The following is a 26954-nucleotide window of genomic DNA, read 5'->3' as shown; positions in this document are numbered from 1 at the left end:
ACCTGTGACACCAAATGATGTTGAGGAAAGTCTTAAGGAAAGTAGCAACGAACAAAATCTGAAGAAATAAGAAGTTTAAAACATGATGTATGATGTCTCATGAATGAAACTGGAAACCTCGATAACTACACTGAAAGAAATCTAGTGTAGTTGCAGTGCAAACGTTCCTGGTTAGATTGTCAGTATTTTCAACAACTTATTAACATTTTCGTATTCCATTTGAAAAAATACAAAAAATTAATGTTAATAATGAAAAAAATTATGCCAGTCTAAGTGTAAATAAACAGAAACATTATCTTAATCACAGTTATTACAAGCGTAACATTTTCCGAGATTTTCTATTTCTCTAAATAAACATTCATATTCGATGGAAACAAAAGGACAATCGCTTCAGTTGCTTTTTTGTGGAATGTACAGTTTTAATAGGGACCCAAACGCTCCATGCGATGTTTCTAGCTTCGTTGATCTTTCAAGCGTTTATTTCATAAGCTACTCCAATTTCCTGACTGGATTGTTAATGTTTTCATACAACGGATTCACTCGTGATTTATTCGGATTGAAAGAATTTGAAATGGATGCGAGACTAAAGATTCGGGTGGCATATTTACTAGATTTATGTATTTATGTCTTAATTTAAAAAAATCTACAGGGTTCTTCTTCAAAATTTGTCTCCCTAGATGGAGAGGAAGCGTGAAGTGTTTCTGGTTCATCACATCAAAGCTAACAAAAATTTGAATAAAATAGGGACCGTTAATTTACAGGTCCACCACTATGGACAGTAAAAAGTATTTTCAAGAAAGAAATTGATGATTAGAGATCACAAAATCTTTTCTGATGAAAGTCTTCTGCAATTAAAAAATTACTGCTATGTACAAAACATAAACTGTAGAAACCAATATTGAAACCACCAATTGTGTAGCATTTACTTGTATTTGATAACACAGTATTTCTTTTACTGTATAAAACCATTTTTTTCGTAATTTTTCTCGCTTGGGGATGCTAAAAATACGTTATTTGGTGCAGTAATAGATAATAGAATGTCGATGGTAAAACAGAACAACATGGTGTGGACGCTGCCGTATCTTGTCGGATTCAAATCGATCGGCGCTGGTGACGTAAGCAAGCGATTGTTGCATGGCAAAGTATTACACTTATAACTACTAGAAATATATGATACGGCGTGGCGTGACTATTCGTTTAAAAATTTAAACTCGTTTTCAGACCTATTGTTTAAGATACAGCGAGTTGAAAGCCTAGACTTATTTACGTAGTTTGGAATATTTCAAAGATGCTATAAGAATGTGTAAAGACTTTTTTAAATCAGGAGAAAGCAAGTAACAACTACAGAGGAATACATTTATCGTATAAATCGATGAAAGTGTACGAAAAACTTTATGGATAACAAATTGAGATCAAAAGAGGAAATCCACTAATTGATGTACACGGCAAATTCCGCAAAGACACAAATCTGAATTTGTCTTTAACAAACTCAAAGATAAAACTGTCTGACGAGATATAGATGCATTATATGGATTTATTAATATGGAGACAGCTTTCGATAGAGTGTCGTGGACAAAAATATATATTAACTTAACTATGAACGAAATATTGATCATGTAATTAGTGAAAAACTAATATTAGAAGCTTTATAAGCACATGAGGAGTATGACAAAATTTATAGATGATATAATATCTGCTCAACCAACTCAAATGAAGTGTACGTTGGATATAAGAACCTGCAAGCTGTGAAAATATCTGAGAGAGTATACGCTTTGTAGGAAAACATCAGATACATTTTGACATCTAGAAAAAACGCTAAAGCATTTCATTATGAGAAGAATAAATGTAAAAAAGACTAGTGTACAATGAATAAAGGAACAGGAACAGAAAAATACAAGACAGGTAATGGTAGGCACAGCAATTTATACACTAATATCGAATGTGAATCATGAATTCTCATTAATAGACAAAAAAGTGCGTTGCAAAGAGAATTGAGTTGGTGGGAGTCGTTTACAAAGAATGGAAGATCTAAGAAAGTGGAGGTCGCAAAAATGAAATAGAGGAAGAAATAAAGCAGCATGGGATGAAGTAATTGATAGTTTTATTGAAGAAAAAACTTAGAGAGAGAAAAATCAGCATATATAGTACGTAAACCTAGTTTATAAAGCAGAAAACTATTAAATTATCTTTTGTTTTGAATAAAATTGTAAACGTTATCTTCCTAAATTTTCCGGAAAAGGTAAAAGTGAATTATTAGTTTTTTTTCGCCGTTAATTTTCCATTAAAAGTCCAAACTCACCCAGAGTAATCTTAAGCGGGGAATAACTCGAGAAAAAATAATCCGTTTATATTATAGAAAGATCAATTTCGCTACTACATTTATCATACGCCCGTTTTTTCTTTACTAGATAGGAGAAATTTCCTCACTAATTTAACATTCTCATGTTAGAATTCAAGAATACGACAGTGATGAATTCTTCTGGGAGAATACATAATTCACTTTAAAACGTCTATTAATAAAGCTTTTCATTGGAAAGGAAAATATATGTCCTTTGAGAATAAAACACAATTAAAAACAAGGGATGTTGATATTTTCGAAACGTCTCATCTGTATTCAAGTCTTTAATAAGATCTTCAAATAGCATTTAATGAAATTAATTGCTTTGTGTGCCCACACAGATCATTACTCGGGCCCATAAAACCGGTCTAAACACTAATTTTTTGGATTACTTTTTTCGTTTATGTCTTGTGGATTATTTCAATGAAACAATTTTTAATCCAATGTTTATCAGTATTTTCAATGCTGAAATAACCACAATCGATCTGAAAATCTTAAGAATAGCAGCATGTTTGAACGAAACCATATGGAGGAATAAACATAACGGAATAGAGGCCAAATCGAAAATATACAACACCCATACCAGAAACGGTGAAAACCAAAAGAATGATGGAAACCCTACTGGACAGGGAAAGAAGATTGTGCGAAATAAATGACGTTAACGAATGGGTTCTATCAAGAAAGAAAGAATGGAACAAACACATAAGTCGTATGGACAACAATGGTCAAGATAACGCGCGATAAATCCCCATTAGGCTGAAGGAGAGAAAAAGGTGGAGCGACAACCTTGAAACAGGATAGAAGACAAATATGTCGAAGATAAAACAGGCGACTACGCCTAATACGAAGAAGAAGATCTGAAATTCATAGATCTTAGATCATAGAGGAAAAAAAACAAGCCTAAAATATATTTAAATGCCATACTACAGAATTTTTCATTGTGAAAGTTTTTGAGAAGTAGCCCGGGTAAGTCTACTGTATTTAAATAGGTCGAAGCTTCCAAAGATGGCTGCGATACCATCGAGAATGAGCCGCATGATCGACGTCGAGGAGGACCACAAGATGAATGTTCGAAAATTTTCGGCTTAACTCCTTAACACCTTCAATATCCCAAAATACCGACGCGATGGACTCCGAAACTGTTGAGCTTCAAGCGAAACCAGGTTCGCGGGTGAGATTATTTGTGCTGAAACCGAGAGCGACTCTAAACCTCTAAAACTCGTTTATCGCTCGAAACGGAGGAATATTCCATTGCGAAGTCTTCTCCCGGATAATTCGCATCCTCATACCAAGAATTTAACGATCAGAACTGGAGCGGGAGACCCTACAACATCCTCTATACAGTCTGGACTCATCACCCTGCGACTACCATATGTGCGGACAACTTAAAGAAGCCTTCGGAGGATTGTTGAAGGAATTTTTTGATACTGGCATCAAAAACCTTCGGGAGAAATGGAAAAATGAAGGGAATTACCTGAAAAAACAGTGAATATTTTTTATAATAGAAGTTTTGTCATTGATCGTGCTGATGTTCAGTTTACACCATCAAGGAACCTCCAAGAATTTCTTAAAAAAATGTTTGGGTATGAATTGGAATATAACCTCATAACATACTTTCAAAATAGTATTTTTTATATAAAAATATCAAATTACGCGTGTTCCGCTTTAAGACATGTTTTCAAAAGAAACAAATAAAAGACCAAAATATAAAATTTTCTCGAAATAACTTACGGTGATGTACGAGTTTATAGACAATTGTTTAGAATTGTTGGCAGTGGTAAAATAAATCAAGTGTCGGGCGCTAATCGCCAAACGAAAAAAAGAGACTGAGAATATATATATTTTTTAAAGCGGAGTGTGGTTAAACTTTTTTTATCATTCTTATGCCCACTGAGCGTGAGATTGAGTAAATTTACATTTGTACGAGTTTTTGTTTGGGTTTATTAGGAGAAAAACAAACTTTGAATGTTTACAATTGTAAATAATTTAATGCGGACTCTAAATATCGTTACTTCATGTATTCATATACAAAGTAAAATACAGTTCAATCTGATATTGGTTAGTATTCGTTATATATTAAGAGAAACACATTTTCACGATGCAGATAACTTGCTGCTTGGTTTGTATATCTAAATCTTTATTATTAAATTCATACATGTCTTTATTCTGACTTCACTGTGCAATTTCATTGTCTTCATTCGCCACATTTCTATTTATTTAAAGAAATTTATGAATTGATAAATCTCACCAAACGACGCCACTGGTCGCGGGCTGTCTCTGGTAGTAATATTTCGAAGAAGAAACCAATAGAAAAGTATTTATTCGATGTTTTCATTGGTAAACAGTGGAGATGGTGAGTCCACGTGGACTGACGGTTTGTTAGTTGTTTACCGAATTTTATACGGGGAGTAAACATTATTTTTCATATCTTCATTTGGTGCTTATTTATGAAATATTGATTATTCCTTTCATAACTGTCTTCTGCAATTAATATTGGAAGAACTGTATCTATTCGTTATCAGAAAGACTATGGAGTGTTAAAACTTGTTATACGTTTAAAAGTCTCAATGGGTACCAAACCTTAAACTCCCCAGCTCCGACAAAACTGCCCCTAAAGTATCCGAAGGGAGGAAGGTAATTGGTTTTGCCCAATACTTCCAAATGTTTTTGATTTTAGGTGTCTGCTGATTTAAAATTAGTTTTTTCACAATTTTTTAAAGACGAAAAGATGAAAAGCGTGAAGCAAAAACATATCAAAAGTTTTACAAATTAACTTAAGCATCTACGTTACCTCATTGCCTTAGATGATTTACTTCATAGGTTATTTTCGATAAAAGGAGCTTTGTGCCTTTTAAGACTTTTAAATAGACTACCGGACAATGATTAGGTGAAAAGGCGGTGCTTCTTCATCTTACTGAAACCATATTATATCCGCAGGAATTTGTGGATCAATAAAAAATGCGCCTACGATATGATTTCCAGCAATTCCGTCGTTAACTTTTCAAGAATAATTGAGTAAATGTTTTCTTATCAAAAAACAAAAAATCTTGTTTAGAAAAAAGCTCGTATTTCCCAACTTTTATTGATCTAAAGGTTAATGTCGTAAATTTATCATACAACCCTCGTATTCTAAACTATCTCACGAGTTTGACGACAAGTGCTGTCTACAAATGTGAGATTCAAAGGTTTTGCTTCCCTCGCTAATGAGTTTTTTGTTTGAATTTATATTAATTTTTAAAAGAAACAGAGATAAAGAGAAAGTTAATTAGTCAAGAAGAGAATTCGTTCAGTATAATTTTTTCAATTAAACCCGTCCATGTAATACCCCATGAAGATTCGACCCACGCTTTGAGAAACACCAAGTTCGAGTAAATTAGAAGATAATCTCTTCGGATTTAAAGATTATTTACACTGCCTATCTGCCATGAGAACCGTATCAAAATAAATAGATAAAACGAGTAATTTTAATTAATTTTTTTCTGTCCTTGTGAATTTCTATTATCGTATATTATCACAGAACGAGATAAGTGTACAGTTATGTTATTTACGTGTATGTTCCCGTAAAATGGAAGTTGAATCTAAAACAGAAACCCCATTTTCTCATTATACATTGATCAGTGTTGTTTATTCAATGCAGATAAAGCGATAATTATAATTGCGCCTCTAATTACAATAGATTAGATAGACATTTCTCTAGAAAATTATTTTGTACACATTAACGCACATTCAACCCGTCTTGATTCAAGATTTTTACTCGTAACTACTGCAGTTCTTAATACCTAGTCATAATCAAGAACCCAGTCTAATAAACACGCATAGTCAACAGAAAATTAGCATATTATTCGTTTGTTATCTCAATAGTGTTCAAATGTGTTGGTTTAAGTTATTTAAGTTATTGCTTCAATCTAAAATGGACTTGGTCAGCGAGCTGCTGCTAGGAAACTGGATATAACCGGCGCAGCGTTATCAAGAGACTGGTTCCTTTCATAGGCGATCTGGAACAGAAGGAGATTTACAACTGCTAGTGTGTCAACAATATCAATTTAATGCCGTTCAAGTGCAACGACAGCTCCGTGAGGTGCGAGGAGTCAGTGGACAGTAAGACGAAGACTGCTATTGGTTCAAAACTTACTCCAGCTCATCGATAAGAACGTCTGCGTTTAGCACAAGATTATCTGAATATGCCTCGATGGTGGCGGCTGAAGAAGTGTCCAAAGACCAAGAGAGCGGTTTGTAGATTGCTGCTTTGAAGACCGGGGTGCTTATGAAGGTGGTTCCTGCATGATCTGAGGTGCAATTTCTATAGAAGCGCGAAACGATCCTGTATTAATTTGTACGGGCGAAGATCTTCACAGTTTAAGGGCTGATATTAGCAATTCATGTGGTACCTTACGTCAACTACATTGGAAAAGAATTTACCTGATAATGCAAATCCCCGCACGTCGCGAGAATCGTGCAGGATTACATTGCAGAAGTCGGTTTTAGAGTTATGGAGTGACCAGCATATAGTTCTGACCTAAATCCGATAGAACATTTATGGAATGAGCTAAAAAAACTTTCTACCCCAAACTCGATCCCAGAGCTTTATTATAAAAAATTCTTTTGTATCTCATACAAGTATTTTTGTGTTTTTTATTTCAAAGTTTGAAGTACTTCTGTGTATGTAGGATTAAATAAATGCAAAAGTTTTTCATGTAAAAATTTACAAGATTTCGACAACTTCAATTCAAAAAGTTTCGTATGTTAATAGATTTAATCAAACTTCTTGATTGTGGGCACGAAAAAGATATACAGGGTGTTTTAATGCTTCTTGATAAAAGTAAAAAATTTGTAAATAAGTGTGTTATTAAAAAGGTTTATTAAATTAAAAAAAAAACAACCTACAAACTGTCCAACTTTGTGTGAAAACTCAGTGGTATCTTAATCAAAAAGTTTCTCAATTAATTCTTATGTTTAAAATTTTATTTTAATACTTTTTAAGAAAAAAACAAAAACTTCCAAATAGGTAATATTGAAAGTGTTAATGTAATTCAATTAAAAACGAACCTGGTCCTTCTACTATGTCAATAGAACCTAAAGTTTGGCGCGGACAATTCCCAGAAGGACCATTTATTTTTATTTTTTTATAAACGTAATTTCTTTATATTGTTTTTATCACTTATACACAGTAACTTCTGGTCGTTTCTATAGAATAAATTCTTAAGAAGACTTTAATTTGTTCAAGGCAAATTAGATCATTCTGAATATGATTAAAACGTATCTAAACAAGTCTCTAATAGCTGTAAACAATCCCGAACACATCAGGATAGACATATAAACCAAACGATACATTTGAAGAAATTTATTCGGTAAGAATTAGATAAGTGTTTAGTAATTAATCTTGGTGTATAGTTTAGTGAATAGTTTAGTGAATAGTTTTGTGAATAGTTTCGTGTAGTAAGCGTTAGTGTATAAGTGAATTAAGTAAGTCGTTTGTATAAATCCACCCCACTAGCTAAAACAGTTTAAATAAATAAGAAAAACATTACTTTAGTGTCAGAAGGGGGATTAATATGAATAAGTAATAATAACAATACATTATAAACTGTCTCACTTAAATATGCGTGGTCTACATATCTCTTAATTTTTTTATGGGAAAGGAGGGAGAAAAACTTCAAAAAAACTCTAACTAATTGATGTCAACAGATTGATTTCTGTCCACAAAAAGTCTATCCTCCTGATCTCTGACAATCGCGAATAGAACCTTCTGGATGTGATCATTAAAATCCATTTGAACAATCCACTTTTGACCTTCGAGATTCTACGCTCTCATTCTGTAAGGCATACGTATATCAGAGAATCGAAAAAGGGCTGCTCGATGGGGGCAGTACATGCAATCAAGAACCTTTCGGATCCTTATACTGTGTGATATAATAATATAACACTAGACCCAGTTTGAAGACTCATACAATAAACTTGTAGACCTCGTTTCTAGAACTTTCTAGAGTTCTTACAAGCTCGTTCAGAATCCCAGATACGCCTCCGCTCAATAGACCAGAAATTTCGTATTTATGCGAGTGGTTTACAAGTTCCTTGTCCTTTGAGCACGTCTCTTCAGACCTCCGGCATTAACCTCGAATTTCCTCGCATTCGATGATACATAATAAAAAAATTTCAAATCAAAAATAATATATAATCCTAATTAGATACAAATTCCAGTCAAAACTATAAAGAAATGTTTATAATTTGTTAACGCTGAATTTATCATTTGGGGAATTCGTAAAAAAATGTTGGAAAGAAGTTGGTTAATGCCAGAGCTTATTAAGCGGTCTGCTTTGCAAAAGACAAAGCTCACTATGCCACTTTGTCCTTTCATTAGATTTGAGCACTTTGTAAATGTAACTTGAGCTTTATTGTAATATCAAAGTCTGTTTCACTGGCAGCACGATTTCGCGGTCTCGGGTATGAAATAATTATAAACCATATCCTTTATGTTAGAGGAAAAATCAATATTTATTGCGAGATTATGTACTATTAACTAGCATTCATTTAATGTAGTGTTCGCTTTTTTGGACATTTAGTGAAGTGCGACAACACTGACTAGCGAGGAAAGATTAATTGCAACACGTAAACGAAGCAGATACCATTCGTGTTGGACATACGATGTTATAGAGTTGTGTAATACAAGCATTGAACAGACAAACTATTCATCAACGCAGTGATGAAAATGAACATCGGGATTTAACCACGTCAAGAAAAAAGCATTTCAAAAGGATTTAAAGAACTGGCAATGGAATACTTCTTCTCCATCGAAAGACGCAAAACTGACAAGGGATTGGCAAGAATAATTTGGTGTACTCAATGTGGAATGAAAACACCAAGAAAAATGGCAAGAACATTCCTCATTTGCAAGAAGTATCTCCAATTTGATACCGTTGAATCTAAAGAGACTACTAGACTAACACCAAACTAAGCATTCTCGTTAGTTTCCCTTCATTGAGTATCAAGAGGTTGTTACATACCAACACTCAATAAACCGTGTGACTAACACACAGATGGCGCTGTCGTTGTCAAATCCATTTTGCGTTTAATAAGTACCAGCTTTCAAAAAACTATGTGTGAAATTTCAGTCAGAAAGAACCGACAGTCATTTATCATCATCTGAATGGACTGCAGCCGGTGAACCAAAAAACCGAAGAATCCAAATGCACAACAGTCAACATTAAAGGTTACGGTTTCAGAATATTGTTCATCAACTATCTCCAAAACAGAAAAATAATCAATAGAGAATATTACATAGAGTTGTTGGATCTTTTGAATGCAGAAATCAAGGAAAAACGGCCTCATGTGTCGAAGAAAAAACCACCAAGACGGTTTAATTGAACGAATTACACTTCGAATTGCTTACTCATCCATCGTATACTCCATATCTAGTCCCTAGTAGCTACTGGCTATTCCCTGATCTCAAAAAAATGCGTAATTAAGCTCAATATGAAGTCTATTTTGAGGCAAAAGACAAAACCTTCTACAAGCACCCCATAGAGAAGTTAGAGAAGCGTTGGAATGATTGTATTGGTCTTGAAGGAAATTACATTGATAAATAAAATCGTTTTTTGGCAACAAAATGTGTTTTTTAATTATTGAGTGATACTATTTACTCGAAATTCACGAGTTCAGATTGATTGCGAAGGAAAAGAAGTCTCATAAACATATAGAAGCTTATAACTAATTCACAGCTACTGGAATTCACTAGAACTCTGGAACTGGAACAGCTCTGATGGAATTGACGACAATCGATGGTCTAAGACAGCGGATTAAAAAGAAGGATCTTCTTTAGAAATAAAATTGCATTAATTATTCATTGTTTCACAATTAATTATATAGGTTTTGAAAATATTATTAGCGTTCCTTGAACTAGATAAAATACTTTCAATGAATTGTAAAAATAAATCTTGAAAGAAATAAATGTTAGTGCAATTATTCACATCAATACAAAAAGATCGGGAATCAAAAATAGTCGATTATCGACGAATGGGGCATTAGGGTCCATTAGCTTTCATCTTTTTGTTAGAGAAAAGGCTATTAGGCTTTGAAAAAGTCTCTCTTTCATTATACGTCAACGGCAAATTTTACACAATTATTTCTAACAACATGTTATTAATTATTCCAATGTTAATCTAATATGAGTTTAGGTTGGAACGAGTTGCGTAACAAAATTCAATGTTTAATATATTTATAACAGAACGTGTCGTGATGCTACAACACGTTCAGTCTCATTAGATAAACATGAAAATTACTCCGCTGTAATACAATTCAATAAAACAAAAATTGATCTAATTGCAAATCGGATGAAATGGGTATATTAATAAATTATGAAAACTACAGGAAACACTGTTGAAAAATTTATAAACTAAGCTTTATATTATTCATCTACATATTACAAATGTTTTTTAAGGAAAGAACGATATACAAGGTCTGTTCTGAAAGTAGTAGGAGTGTGTTCGAGAGAGGAGCGCTCTGCGCGCGCACGATTGAAGAAGAGGGATACTGAATGCGCGGGAAAAAGTAGATAATCAGCTTCCTGTCGCTGAAGACAACTGATCGCTTGTACTCTATCGGAATGACTCAGTGATTCATGGAGCAGCGACCAAATTTTGAATAGAGCTCAGTAAAACGGACAAAGACACTCACGACATGATTAAGGAGGCCTAAAGTTGTACTGTCATGGTTGAATCGGATGTTTTTAAGCTGCACAACTTGATCCGAGAAGGTAGGCAAACATTGGAAGACGACGACGGCTCTGGAACGCACCTCGACCAGCAACAGCAACGAAAATGAGTCGGGATTGAAAAATTCGTTGAACTGACATCGTAGGATGAATATAAGAATGATTGCTGATAAATTGAACATACCTTAAACCTAAGTTTTTAAGATCGTGACAGAAAACTTAGCCATGAGGAAAGTGAGCGCGAAGTTTCTGCCACGAATCTCGTTAGAAAAGCAAAAGGCGATCTGCCAGGATCTTCTTGGCTCCACCAGACTTTTTTCTATTCCCAAGAAAATAATTCACGTTCAAGGGGAAGCACCACACATCGGTAGAGGCCGTGGCGTAGAAGCTGATCAGCACTCCGTTCCAGGAGTTCATGGAGACGTACGAAGCTGATGCGGAAGGAGCTATTTTGAAAAATTTCAATCGTTTTTATTATTATCATTAATAAATGTTTAAAAAACATGCACTTTTCTTTCAAAACGAGAAGCGATGTTTGAACTGCATGAACCTATATCCTGTTGGAACCAGAAGTTCATCAATCCATGTTCTACAAAAAGCTTGTCAATTCTGGATTTGAGAAATTGTTTCTAAGTATATCAACAACAAATAAAAAGCTTTAATATATAATTATCAGTTTTTGCAGTTAATAAATATGGAAATGAGTGGATTGAAGCTTAGTCAGACTTAAATAACGAAGCAGACTGATACTTTCGCTAAATTATCATTCCATGTTCAGTAATTCTTTATCATTAATAATTTTTTTAAGAGGCGGATTCAATTTATTTAACCGACGTATTGAAAAAAGTTTTTTTGTATTTTATCGTAAAATTTACTGGACTAATCAAAGTAGTTTAACAAGTGAGTAATTATAGAAATATCATCAATTATTTGAAAAATCTCAACTGTTAATTACAATTTAATGCACAATCAGAACACCAAAAAAAAACTTAGTTGGCAGCTAAAAGGAGGAAAATAAGTTGATTAATTAAAACGTTTTAGATTAGACGTCAGGAACAGATAATATTTTACGTTCAACAGAAAAACTCGTGATGAATTGTTATTTTGCGGCGTAGCCAAGGATAAATCGAAATTGAGTAACCTTAGGAATTTCAAAAACAACCGTTTCAACTTTTTTATTCACAAAGAAATACCAAACTTCGTATTTATACTCGTACGACTTTTTTATCTATGTAAATGCATCTTTAAACTCCATTTTCGAGTATTTCAAAACTTTAGATTAATTTGAAATTTTGAGGATACAATAATTAATATTCAATGCAAGGAATAACCTCAAATAAGTTTAAATAAGAAAGGGGGTCGTGTTGGAAAAGGATTTTAGTCCTATGTTCGGCAATATAAAGTTTTTTTTTGCACGAAAAACGTGGTTTTCCCAATGGGTGAATTGGAAGACGTGGAACGATCGAATGGCCGGCTAGATCCCCCGATTTAACTCCGTCCACTAGTTACATCATCACCTTATAATCTATTCATTAAATTTCAAAAGATTAAATTGTCTTTCGTAAGTATGTGTGGGTGTATTATGTTATTTTACAACAAATATTTTTGGCCGCCTAGATCGATCAAAAGCTGGTACAGTCCAAGGTAAATATTCGGTACAAAATCAGTAGATATACATTGTATCGCTAGAAATAAATACTATTCGCTTCATATTGTATTGCATAAATTTCACATATGGTGTAAAAACCATCAAATAGTCTAATACGAGTTATGTTTATTACCACATAAACTAAACTACCTACTTTTAAAACAACCATTTTAAAGCCAATATAAAAAATGCGACGTCTGGTCATCAATATTCACTCTAGAGTCCAAATTTATGAAGATTATAAAATGCCACTTTATTTTGTTATCCTGTATCGTTTTTATCGATCAAATAACAGAAGACCAATAAAGTATATTAATATCTACACATTAGACAAGAAAAGTGAGGTTATTAAGGCCAACAGGGCTCGTATTCTATAACTTAAAACGATTCGTTTCAAACGACCTTATGGTCAGATTTAGGCATAATTTATTAACATCTAAAAAATAATTCTTATCAAGTTGACTCTTCATTTAGATTTGATCTATTGTGTACCAGTTTGTCAAACAGCAACCACTACTTAAGTGTCTGGTAATCTTTGTTCATGAATTGCCTTGTTTCGTGGTGCTCGACGGTTTCCTTTGGTTCTGTAAAGAAGCGACAAAAGCTTTCTGTAATCTCTCCGATGTTCTTCAGATAGTAGTTCATCAAACAGTGTCCAATAAGCATACCAGTAACTACCCATAGCCCGTCTATTGTCCTAGACCTGGGACCTTATTCCATGTTTCTGATTTCCTCTCTTTTTCCCAATTTTTTAAGACCAGGACTTGATAACTTTTTAGGAAAAAGTTTGTGGTCGTATGAAAGGAGTTATCCCGCCTTATTTGCTTGTTATTTTAAATCGGCATAGCTGTAGATACTGCTCACGTAACAATCCTTATTGGATGCGTGAATCCCACACCTAATATCTCGAAAAAATGATATGCTGGGCAATATGTAACTCCCATTTCAAGAAATTGTCCACAACAAGCACTAAAATTTTACAGATTCAACATCAAAGTTGTTGTTATTTAATAAAAAAGTCTGCAATGTATTTTTATATGTTTTTTGTTATAGAAAGCTTCAAACATTGAAGATTAGAATCACACCATGATTTAAGGGTGATTAGGTCACTAGATATGATCCTATGAAGTACCTTGATATCAGGGTTGCTCCAAGAGAAACTAGTATTGTTTGCAAATAGACATAATTTATTACTGATGTCCAGATTGCGATTCTTAGTGATTGGTTGGTCTTCGACTGTTGATATAATGTAGTGCTGTAAACAAATTTCTAACTAGTAACTGAAATTATTATTTTATTTGATTTTATCTTTGCTTTGGTGAGCATCAATGACACCGTATTCTAATAACAGAAATAGTAATACGAAATGTCTGTTAGAAAAAGCGCCATCATTAGAATCAACATAAAAGATGTCTAACTGTGAATCAATCAGTTCAACATTTGGCATACGTGCAAAAAGCTAAAGATTATTTTTTTTATTTTCGTTTATTTACTTTAACGAATAAACATATTCATCAGTCGGTTTCTACTGAAGTAATTTATGAATTGAAATAATTAAGCATAATTGTTTATATAACAAACGTTCGGTGGATAAATTTATAGACAAAAAAAGAGGTTGAAATGCGGTAAAAATTAGAATTTCTTAGATCGCAGAATTTAAGTTCTATAACAACTGTTGCTCTAAATATCACGACATTGTTCAACATTCTTTTTTACAACATTTTCTTGTCTTTCAAAACATGTAAAATGAACTTTTGTCAATGCGTCACTTCCTAGAAATTCCTTTGTATTTGAATGAGGACCGTGCAACTGGTTCCCAACCAGTCGGCAACAGGTTTGAAGAAACTCAACCTGTTGATTCGCTGGTAACTTAAATCACCTGCCTCTCAATGGCTTCAATGGAAGAAGGTTATTTTGGAGAACCCTATTACACTCAAGTAGTTCGATTAGTGCCTGCCGTGTAGAGATATGCCTGTGGATATTGATCTTGAACTTTTCTTCAGGCGAACTCTTTGTTTATAAGCCACGTCTGCTTGTCGAGTAGATCTTGGGAATACTGCTTTAGGTGGGATTATGCTGGACAGGAGAATTTGCGTCGTAATATCGATAAAATATAAATCGGCATAGCTGTAGATACTGCTCACGTAACAATCCTCATGTCCAAGTTTCTGGTCAACTTCGGATCGCCTCTTATGTTTGAGTCGATCATCTACAGAGTATGCTTGTGGACCAAGCTCCAAATAGGCCAGCAATAGTCTAAAGATAAACGGATGTAATAGAATGTATATTTGCAGAAGAAGTTTGGTTCTACATAATTCATTTTTTAAAAGTTGAACTTGAAAAGGGGATGTAGAATAGCTCATGACACTTTGTTAAAATGAGGAAATGAATATTTTGGTCAATTATATTGTTAACTTTTGAGTCAGCCATATGTGCAGAGACATGTTATTGATCAGTTGGCAACCAGATGGTAATTTCTGGTGGTGTATTGCTAAACCAGATAGTCCTGCTTCATATTGTTTCTTAGATAGTTTCAATGTTTAACGTAGAAAACTTCTTTCCGTGGAAGCTGTTCTTACAGGAATAGTTAACATAATTTTCAAAGTGTCTTTGATGGAGTTTGGTAGATTAGGCATTAAAAGTTTTAGTTCTTCGTCAAGCTACGTCTTTGCTTCGTCCATCTTAAAGTACTAGACTTAAATCATTACAGTGCATCAAAAGCTCGATATCTGGCAAAGATTTTTAATTATTTACGTCAATCATTGTAATGAAAACATCAAATCGGAATCTACTTTCTGCGGAATCAATAGAATCATCTACAGATTCATAATTAAACTTTTTTTTTCTTTGTGAAGCTTTAAATGTCATTCAAATCTCAACTATCATTCAAAGATATTGTGAGGAAGTTCTTGAAAAGTGCTGAATTTATAAAATATGTGTTTTGAGAGGCTGAATCAAACTACTTTTGAGTGTATTGTACATGATGCACATGGGTACACTCGTTTTTATAATAAAATGAAAATTTTACACCGATTTGATATTTTTTTTTGTTTGATTATAGTAGTTTAAGTGGTTATTAAGAACCAAACTGTCTGTCTTTATCATTTCGGTGGAAATTTTATTAAAAATCGAAATAATCGTTTTTAAAACAGACATTAATGTGATGGAAAACGTTCACTGAGAAGTCAACAAGCCACTCGTAGTAGAAAAAACTACACAAGAGAAAAGAAAGTATCAAATGTTATACCATATTATTGAATAAATTTTTATAAATACAAACCATGTAACGTTTCCTAGTCGATTTATTGTATGACCCTACGGTGACCCAATAATACGCAACTAATTACCAGTTCAGTGCCTTCCAGGGTTGCCAACTCCAAGCGACAGAAATCCGGGATACTAAATCAATGAATAAAATTTCATAATCACAAAAAATCAACAAATGATCCAAAAAAAATGAATCCACTGAGTTTGTTCCTTCAGGACAGTTTTTTGATTTAAGTAAACACCAAAAAGAATCGATTTGTGACAGATAGTAGACTGGTTTTTCCACTATGACCTACTTACATAGTCAACCATCTCTGTTCCGCAGTTTTAAACTGATAATGACATGGTTAAGCTCCCTAGGGTGTCTGACTCACCTGACTTAACCCTGTGTGACTTTTTTTATTTCAGCACATGAAAGGAAAGATAAAAGATTTCACAAGAGGCTGAGTTGAGTACAAAAAATGTTTCGAACAATGGAAACAAATGGATGAATTTGAAATTAAATATATTTTGGTTATTTTTGGATTCTGTCTCGTATAATATAAAATTTGTAATCAGGTGACAAGATTAGCTATTGAAAAGTTTTCAAAAATAATTTTCTTGTTCGTTTGTGTAAACGGTGCATATTTTCGAAAAATAAATAAGATTTTATTGCATTTCTATCAATTTTTTGTGTTATTTTCTAGCTGGTAAATTTGTTTTCATTTCACGCACAATCAATTGAACTGCTGATTCCTACAATCCTGTTAAAAACCGACATCGATTCGCTACTTCCACAGTCGTAAGTGTTTCTGATAGTCCGCCATAAACTTTCCGCGCAATTTCTTTCTCATCTTTAGAGACAGGCTCACGTCGCCGCGCCACGTATCACTAGATCTTTATGCTCTAAGAAACAAAAGCTAACTTTAAATCAAATCGATTCAACAGCAGGTTTTGTCAGTCTATAGAAATATTCAATTTGATACCCGCAACTATCGAAGAAAAGAGCGTTATCTCAAAAAAATATATTTTGTTATAAAAATTTTAATTGAAAAAGTAGTTTTTTAAAAAAATATCATATAAGTTCCTTAATTTGAAGCAGGAATATAAATACAATAAAAAAAATAATTACTCCATGCCAATGGCGAGATCCAAACCAGTATCCATTGCATTTCAAGCTTCCAATTAAATCCCACGAACGAAAGTATCACTAAAATGTCACTAAATGTTAGTACAAAGAATTGAAGAATAAAGTTATAAGCAGAACCATAAGAAGGAGTGCGAAAAGGAGGCGGTCTGGGCCCATCACTATTCATATCTTTTTTAGACGACGCCATCTAAAGTTGTTCGTTTTGTATTCATTTATATACTGAAAGTTGCGTTTTGACTGTTCCATGTAGTGAAAATGACAGTTCCGTACTGCAAAACACTTTCGGGACGTTCTGGAGTAACTCTAGCCACTTGACAGTTGACAGTATCACTTCGATGATTTTGCATAACCTTAAAGCTTATATAGATGACTCCATAACAAATAAGATTGAAATTGCTAACAGAATACTTTCTTCTACCACAAATACGAATCAATCAACAAATTCTATCGAAGACACAAACACATCTACAGAGATTCCATCAATATCTAGTAGAGATATACATATTCTATCTGCCTACAATCCAATGAATATTCATAATTGTCCTTTTTGCAAATAATTAAGACATTGCAAATATCATTAAGTACGTTATAGTCTTCCTTAAATGTGACTCAACATTGAAGTCAATGTTGACAGTTGACAGTTTCACCTCGATGATTTTGCATAACCTTAAATTTTGAATTGTCTAAAATTATTTGTTTTATCCGAAGTTTTGTCCAAATTAATGAATAACAATGAATGATGATGAAAAAGAAAATATCATCGATGAAAAATTGTTAGAATCCACTCCACCTGATCTTACCGAAGAAAGCAATGCGGCCGTTCTTAATTCGCTGCCGGATAAATATCGTGCAAGGAACGAAAAACATAAAGAGCTGTTTATGAAGTGTTGTCACCAGAAAAAGGCGAAAAACCCAACGGAAAACGTGGTGCTCGCTTATTTTTCAGAAGAATCTGAAATCTGGAAAAGTTCTACTTTATGGTCTACATTCTCGATGATTAAAAGTACTCTCGCATTAAAACAAGATATTCACATCAACATATATCCAAAACTCATCAATTTCCTGAAGAAACAAACCCGCAAAAAATTCAAAAACTGTAACCAGAGAAAATATAATAGAATTCTTGCTACATTCTTATGAGTCGTCTAAAAAATGTTGTGCACGCCGCGGTTGAAATACTACTTTGTTGGACTCGACAGTTGCTTGCCTCGCTTCGCTCGGAATTTTGAGACTCGTTCAACAAAGTAGCACTTTCAATCCTTGGCATACAATAGTTATTTAATTTCCTCGGATAAAACAAATAATTTCAGAAAATTAAAAATTTAAGGTTATGCAAAATCATCGAAGTGAAACTGTCAACTGTCAACTGTTGTCTACTCCAGAGCGTCCCGAAAGTGTTTTGCAGTACGGAACTGTCACTTTTACTACATGGAACACTCAAAATACAGTATGTAAATGAACACAGAACGAACAATTTTCAGATGACGTCGTCTAAAAATAACTATTATAAATGAGTTCATTAGAAGCGCACAAAACAAAATTAAATACAATCTATATTAGATATCGACATCTACGGCGCGTTAATACCCCTTTGTTTATGATATTGATAATAACAGAAAACCGAAAGGATCTACAAGAAAATTTACAAACCGGATCCAAATATTGAAAGAAGACGTAAAAGAAAAAATTCAAATCAAGGTTGATGAGGAACAAGTTAATAACTTTCAATAAACAAAAAGAAATATCTAGAAAATGAAAGTGTACAAAGCAATTTTCGCATAAAGCTGTGAATATCTTGTGTATTGACAGACAGGAATAAAATTGAAACAACAGAGATTAATTACCTCAAAAGAGTGAAATGAGTAATTAAAAATGGTAGACTAAACAACTCGCATATAAGAAAAAATTTGAAAGGTGAACCCATACAAGAATTCATTCAAAAGAAAACAACTAGTATGGTAAGGCCACCTATAAAGGATAGACATCACAGTACCAGTAGGTCAGAAGGTCATGGGTCAAAGCGAGAAAAAGATAGAAAGGACTGGAAAAGAATAAAAAGAAGACCAAGGGAAGAAATGGATAGAAGAGAAAAGCTACAGGCCACGATCAAATGCAGACATTTGGTAAAGAAGATCGAGCTAACAATATAAAAAAAACTTCAACAACATTCAACGGCATTTATAACGTCCTAAACTAACCTAACATTTAATTGGACTGATTGCAATTTCAAAAAACAATTTAATAGCAACAGAAATCAATAGACTCCACATTTTTACATTATATTTCGACCATATTTTCAGTCCCTGATGATAAATATAGAGTTATTTGTCGCTGCAGACAGTACTACTATATTTCATTCTTTTTTGCTCTTATACATCTTCAAGTAAAGATAAAACTACTTTACAAATTGTTGTAAAAGTCCTAGTTTTATATGTAACTATAGAATCCCTTCTATTGTCCTGGAACCGACGAATCTTTTTTAGCTTTTCATCTCTATTGTTCCGCAAGCAAAGAAAACAATGATACTTCGTGTGAAACAACTTTGTTAGCTTAAAAACAAGGTTTTAAAGATTATAAATCGACATTTATGAGCGATTTGTACACCATATATTTAGTTTTGATTAAAACCAGAACAATTATTGTTTATTCTTTCAAGTTTTATTTGAAACCAGAGCAATTGTTGTAGATTCCCCTTTCATTTTTGTACAGGTACAAAAGATAAAGTTCCTATATTATACAAGTCTGTTGTAAATATCGTATTTTGGTCATAATCTTTTATCATATACTATAAAACGACTTACCAAAATACGGATGTGAGAGTCTGGCGGGAAATTCACTTTCACTTTTTTATCAATTAAAAAGTTTGGAAACAGACACCGCGTGAGATTTTCCCGTCGTCGCGCCACCGGCAAATTCTCATATGACCCGGCGTAATCCTACCAAAGGCGGAAGGAATAATGTCGAGCGCGCCCCGTCTGCGAAAATTCTCCATGTGAAAGTTGCGGTACATGCGCATTTATAAAAGAGACGATGAGCTTACTGAAAACTACAATTTTTTATCTTCCGGAAAGTGGTGAATAAGGATCATAGGATAAAATTGGGTTGACTTGAGTTTTTCATTTTCTATAAACAAGCGTTGGAATAAATGATGACTAGAAACGAAAAAAAAAAATCTTTTTTGACGACTTTAAAACGAGGTTAATGTCGAGAGTTGAATAAATATCTTGAGCTACGAATCAATAAGGAAACAGTACATCCAATTTCCAATCCAATACTTCTAGAGTTCTAGTGACCAAGGATAGCGCATAACTCATCTATCATTAATTTAAGATACACTAGCATGTTCTATGCGCTCTTTCCATTTCCTACTATGATCAATGTTACATCCCCAGCGTTCTAAAACTGTGGAGTTATTAACTGGAGAAGTTAACTGCATTCAGAACGACGTAACGCCTAATACGGACGAGTGAATAGCTTTCTTTTCGCGAATTTCTAGTAGTTTAGGATGATTTGAACTGAATAAAAAAAAATTAAAAGAGAAAAATTGGACTGCAAACTTCAAAAGAGGTAAATTTCCCATTGAAGATGATGACTGATCGAGAAGACCAGGTTTCTGTGTCAGTCTGCACAGTTTCATACGAAGGCGTTCATCATATAGTTCACGTCAATTTGGACATGAGGAAAATTGCTGCAAAATGGATCCCCGAATGTCGACAAAAAGCGTGCAAGGGTAGAAGCATCGCGTTCAATCTATGCTCGATTTGATACTTCTTCTACTATGGATGACACTTGGGTACATTTCTACGAACCAGAAACAAAGCAACAATCGATGAAGACCTAAGAAGTGTCGTGTCCAAAAATCTGCTGGAAAAGTTCTGACCACTCCACGGGAAAAAATGAAATAGAAAAGCGGGTTAAACCCCCCCTTATTCACTAGATTTGGCTCCGTCCGACTATCATCTCTTTCTGCAACTGAAAAAAAGTTTAAAAGGTCGTAAATTTTCTTCCAACGAAGAGGTAATAAAAACTTGGAGGTCTGGTTCGCAGCGCAAGAAGAAACATTTTTTTTGGAAGGTCTAGTATCGTTGCAGGTTCGCTGTAATGAATATATCCAATTAAGAGGAGAATATGTTGAGTAATAAAATATTTCGACATTGAAATTTTGTTTGGTTCTATAGTAGGCTAAGTATTTTTCGTATAATTTCAAACAACCCCTGCAGTATACCCGCCTATTGGATATTTTTTTATATACTGTGTCTTTTAATATGTCAGAACGCTGAATCTGGATCCAATATTGCTCTGGTACGAACACGTGGACATTAAAATAAGGAAGGCTACTTGGGCGCGCAGAAGTGTCTTGGATTGTCCATGGATCTTTCACTGGATCATGACCAGAACGCAGCTGGTCAAAGTGCACCCCCTCAAGTTCTTAGTATTATATCCTTGCGTACGTACGGCAATACAACAGAAGGACGAAAGATTTTAACACATATCCTCATAACTATTAACGAATATTGTTAAAAGAGAAATTGAGGATTATTATTTATTAAAATAAAAGTGAACTTATTGGTTATTGGGTTTTGTTTATGTCGATTCACACAATTGTGTAATTAAATGTATAATTGCGCTACATATTTACGATGGTTGAAAACAATAACAGATAAGCACCATATGGTTGACTGGGCACATTTATGGGAGTTTTGTGAAATGATGTGTGAAAGAAAATTATATATTCCTGATAATTTCGATATTAGATATTTAGAAAAATATGGGGTTCAAGTAATCGCGATTTTTCAGCGAGAAATAATTTTTTAAATCTGAAATTATCATCCCTTAAGCTCTAGCCATGCTAACTTTGTGAATATCGGTAATCAGTAAACTTTAAAGAACCATTTAGTACAGTAATTGAAGACAAATAAGTGTAAAAAGTGATGTAATAGACTGAAAATTGGCACAAATTTTCTAGGTAAGATTCATTTTGAGAAAAGAATTGTTTTTCGAGAAAAGGGAGATGGAAAGCATGAGTTTGAAATGAGAAAATGCATTTTTTTATTATACTTTAAATACCGAAACGTTTAGGAAACATATAGAATGGAAGTTTATCAAATTTCCTACTAAAATGTTGTACTTTTAGCATACAATTAATTGTTTTTTTACAAAACGCGATTGAAAGCCAGGATGTAAGATTCCTTTTTTATTTCCCTAACAATGCGGGATTGCTGGAATACTTTATAGTCCAGTCAATTAACTTGACAAAAGATGATTTTCAAAGAAATATGTTTACTGTAAAAAATGAAGGTAATATTTGTTCGGATGAACTTTTATGTATAAAAAACATAGATAGAAGAAAATTGGAGGTTATACTTTGAGTTTCGTCAATTATTTACGTCGCAAATTGAAAAACTAAACTCAAAATTATCGATATTTGCAATAAAAAATTGTTTATTATACATACTAATTGAAACTTTACAGATTTCGATAGGTCTTTTTAAGACGAATAAAATACCCCATTCAACATTTGCGATATTTCAATTATTTATTGCAAAAATGCATTTTACAACTAAAAACACATATAAGTTCATGTAATTCTGAATAATGTCTTCGGAATATTGAAGAATCTCGTCAACAAAGTTCGGGTCGAGAAAATAGGGATTCGTGAACATCAATTTTTCTTATATATCCGGCAAGTGAGAACCTCATACTTGATGTTCCAAATGAAGATATTTTCTACAAATTCACTTGACAATATAAACGATCTAGAAGTCTATATTTAAATAAAGGAAGAGTACGGTATTGCAAAAGTGCTCCAAAAAAAAATAATCACTGCATGGAAAAGAAAGATAAATTCATGTGCTTTTGGACAATATCTTCGGAATTTTGAAGAAACGCGACAACCAAGTTTACTTTTTATTAATAATCACGATATTAGAAAGCTTAGACCCAGAGCTTGAAATGTATACCTTCACTTTTGATTTAAAACCCATATAAAGATTATTTCCAATTCTTCTAGGGAATTCTAGAAAGTAGGAAGTTGTGAAAATAATATTTCTTGTGTTTTCGGCAAGTTATAATCTCAGAAACATATCAAACAACGATCTAATTAATATTATAACTGTTAAATATACTTTAATTAAGAATTTTTTAGTGGCGCGTCTTCTATAATCCTGATTGTAAATTGATTTTGACATTTTAGCGATCAAATATTCTTTTATAACCATTGTCTGCGCTTTTATTTCCAAAACTATAAATAGGTTATAAACTAAAACAATTTAAAACTTCGTTTGTACAGATCTGGACGTAAAATTAGGTAAAGTGTCTACTCTAATAGCCACTCTAACAGTTAAACCTTACATTTCCGATAAAATTCTCTGTGTTTATCGATTCTCTTTCAAATAAAAAACCGCATTTGAACGTTACGAGAAACTTTATTCGTATCGCTCAACCCTGCATTTAAGCTTAGTGGAAAAATTTTCGTGTCGTACTAGAATTTGTCGATTTGTTCAAAGATCACTACCCCCATAAATGAAAACTGTCTTAAGGACCCTGAACGCGGTCCAATTAATAACCAAATCTATGTATGACAAACAATTGTTTGGCGTGTTGATAAAAATTTTAATTGACGGTGTGATTAACAAACCTGTTTGTTAGTATGTATCGTTGTATATAAAATAAAGTCTCATTCATCGTTTGGACACCATTGATAACACACTACGAAGAATGTCAACGAAAAAGCGGCAAGAAGAAAAAGATTTTTTTAATTTACCTCCGTATATCGAAATATGGCGATCCTGGAGAGATTATAATTAAAATTGTGTTTTAAATCGCTGAAGAAAACGTTAAAACAATTTATTACACTATGAACAAGTATTCATTCATTCCCTCAGTATATCCCAATATCCAGATTAGAACATTGTCTAAATAATTGTCCAATAAAGAAGTTTTTAAAAAAACTGTTTTGAACTATGACTTGTCTATTGTAAATCCAACAAACTCTCAAAATTTCTCCGAATTTAGGATCATAAGTCATCATCATCATCATTAAATACTTTTTTAGATGACGCCATCTGAAAGTTGTTCGTTCTGTATTCATTTATATACCGAAAGTTGCGTTTTGAGTGTTCCGTGTAGTGAAAATGACAGTTCCGTACTGTAAAACACTTTCGGGACGTTCTGGAGTAACTCTAGCCACTTGACAGTTGACAGTATCACTTCGATGATTTTGCATAACCTTAAAGCTTAAATAGATGACTCAATAACAAACAAGATTGAAATTGCTAACAGAATACTTTCTTCCACCACAAATACGAATCAATCAACAAATTGTATCGAAGACACAAACACATCTACAGAGATTCCATTAACATCTAGTAGGGATATAAATAATCTATCTGCTTCCAATCCAATGAATATTTATAATTGTCCTTTTTGCAAATAATTAAGACATTGCAAATATCATTAAGTACATTATATCGTCCAATAACTATTCTAGTGTTAACTCAATATGTGTCCCATGAAAAATAATCATTCCTTCACAGTATTACCAACAGTCGGTATATTTTTGAGGACTTTGGTAATACTTGCATTAGTTTTTGACAGTTGGTAGTACTGTTACTTGTTCGGAATGACGAATTGACTTTAAGTTTGTTAGAATAATAATAAATAATATTTCATTGTAAGTTTTTAAAGATTATATGTTATTCAATCATTCCATCACAGTGAAAAATAAAAAATGAAATTATAATATTTCAATTTTGATGGCGTAGTTAAGTATATTTGTAGATGTAGAAAGCGTAGCGAAAAGCTGGTAACGAAAGGTTGTGTTGCGAGATTTTTTTAGGTTATGATTTGTTTCGTCATTTCCTCATTTTAAATGAAAGTTGGGGAATAATGATTTACGAGGTAGTGACTTTCAAACTAGTTCGACTCGGTTTTCGTACATTTTTGTTTATTGAAACTTTTTAATTACGATGATTTTTCGTTAATTTATTGATAAGTAATTTCGAGATTATGATACTACAAGGAGCTTGTGCATTATGTCGGAAAAGTGCAGTATCGCAGACATCTAGTGTTCAACAACATTTTAAAATAACTCATAAATCGTGGTTTAAGGATAATGCTGATTGAATGAGGATAATCCGTCGAGTTGTTGCACAGTATGAACAACTGGCAACATTCTTCACATAAATTAGTCAAAGAAAAGATCAATGAATAATCTGGTGCTTCTTCAAGGAATTTATCAGTTCTTTCGGTGTCAAAGTATTAACTTTTGTACATCATATTCCTCTTCATCAGATGAGAATAATACAATAGCTGATTCGTTATCACTATATATTTCATCATCTTGTTCGTCTTGGTTATTTTCGTCGCCATGGCTAAACTTTTACTTTTACTATGCTGTTTAAAAGACAATTTTATTTCAACTTCCTTATATTTTCAATATTCAATTTTTCAGTTTCTCATTTTTTTAACATAGGTAATTACATATTTGCGTTAATATATGAATAATAAATAATATAAAACAATTACTTTGTTTTCATATTCGAAATGCAGTTCTACTTTTATTATATTTTAACTTTATTTTCACACTGACATCATTTCATTTTGATAAAAAATTCAATTGCGTACCAATCGACTGAAATAAATTGAACTGAACAACGTTCAATTGAGAGTCATAAAAAAATATTCGTTCGTACAAAAACATTTTTAATATGTTTGTATTCACTTCCACTGACGCATCTTTTATATAGAAAATTGTTTAATTACGAATTTGCTTTGTACAAAAAACATTGTATTCGTTAATTTAGTTTCAATACAATAATACAAAATATCTTAAGGAAAATTTGACCCAACCGAAACTCAGAAATAACAATTTTCTTCAAAATGTTTATTGGAACACATCTCCTGCAGACCTGTATCAAATAACAAAGCTGGTAGAGAGACTAATCTTAAAGGTAATTAATTTCTCCACAAAGCATTGCTGTTTTTTTTTATTAATAAAATCCCTTTGAAGATATTTTGGATTTAATTAATTTATTCTGTCCCATTGTTTTCATCTCATTCCTAATTTATTAACTCCTATGATTGTCAATGTATATCTGATGACTTTGTAAACCAATTCACTTTCCCTTTCCATTCGACAATTCTCAAACAGTCCATCTTTAATGAATTTATTCTTTACCTGTTCGGTTTAAAAATAGTTATTTATGTAACAAGTGTGTAAATAAAAGCAGAATAATATGAGTTTTACTACATAACCAAATTTCCGGTGTTTGCTGTATAGTTTTTTTTTAATTTTCTGATTTGATTTGTATACGATGTTCAAATTCAAATATTTCGTTTTCTCTATAAGAACGATATTGCGTTTTTAAGTCTTGTAATATTCTAGTTTCATTATTATCTAAAGTGGGCTTAGATTCGTCTCGAAAACCATAATAGTTAACCATATGACGTTATCTTTTATAGGTTACTGTTGGGGACCTTGTCGATTATTTCCTAGCGAAGCATATAATCTCTACTATATAGGCAACCACCATTCCAAATTTAATTACAGCATTCATTTGAAACTAGAAAAGAAATAGTTGTCATATATCTGAAAATTGGACATACTAAAGCTATTTTGATAAGTTCATATGTCCATTATCTCGTTATAAAACAAATATCGGTTTCTTCCGTTATTCCATTTATTTGTTTGGCACAAAATCATTTTTATTATTTGATACAAAACCCCTTTTTTCAAATCGTTAAACAATATCTCCATAGAGTATTTATGTTATTAACTGGTTGCTATGAAAAATTTTGTATGAGACCTAAATATTTAATATATTGTGACCCACGTAACAACTAAGAGAAAACAGAAGAAGAAAGT

The 26954-nt window shown here is 32.9% G+C and overlaps 1 protein-coding gene across 2 annotated transcripts in view; it reads right to left on the bottom strand.

The window, feature by feature from the left end:
- Positions 1-20081, bottom strand: part of LOC130896269 (somatostatin receptor type 2-like) — a 216293-nt gene extending 196212 nt beyond the window's left edge. The window contains exon 1 of one of the 2 annotated variants that reach the window (XM_057804250.1): positions 19891-20081. The gene's annotated coding sequence lies outside the window, so the exon portion shown is untranslated. The remainder of the gene's footprint in view (positions 1-19890) is intronic. The other variant, XM_057804247.1, reaches the window with a different exon arrangement.
- Positions 20082-26954: the final 6873 nt, after the last annotated feature.

The sequence above is a fragment of the Diorhabda carinulata genome, chromosome 7 (assembly GCF_026250575.1).
Source record: "Diorhabda carinulata isolate Delta chromosome 7, icDioCari1.1, whole genome shotgun sequence".
Taxonomy (NCBI): Eukaryota; Metazoa; Arthropoda; class Insecta; order Coleoptera; family Chrysomelidae; genus Diorhabda; species Diorhabda carinulata.
This window is presented reverse-complemented; position numbering and strand designations above follow the sequence as displayed.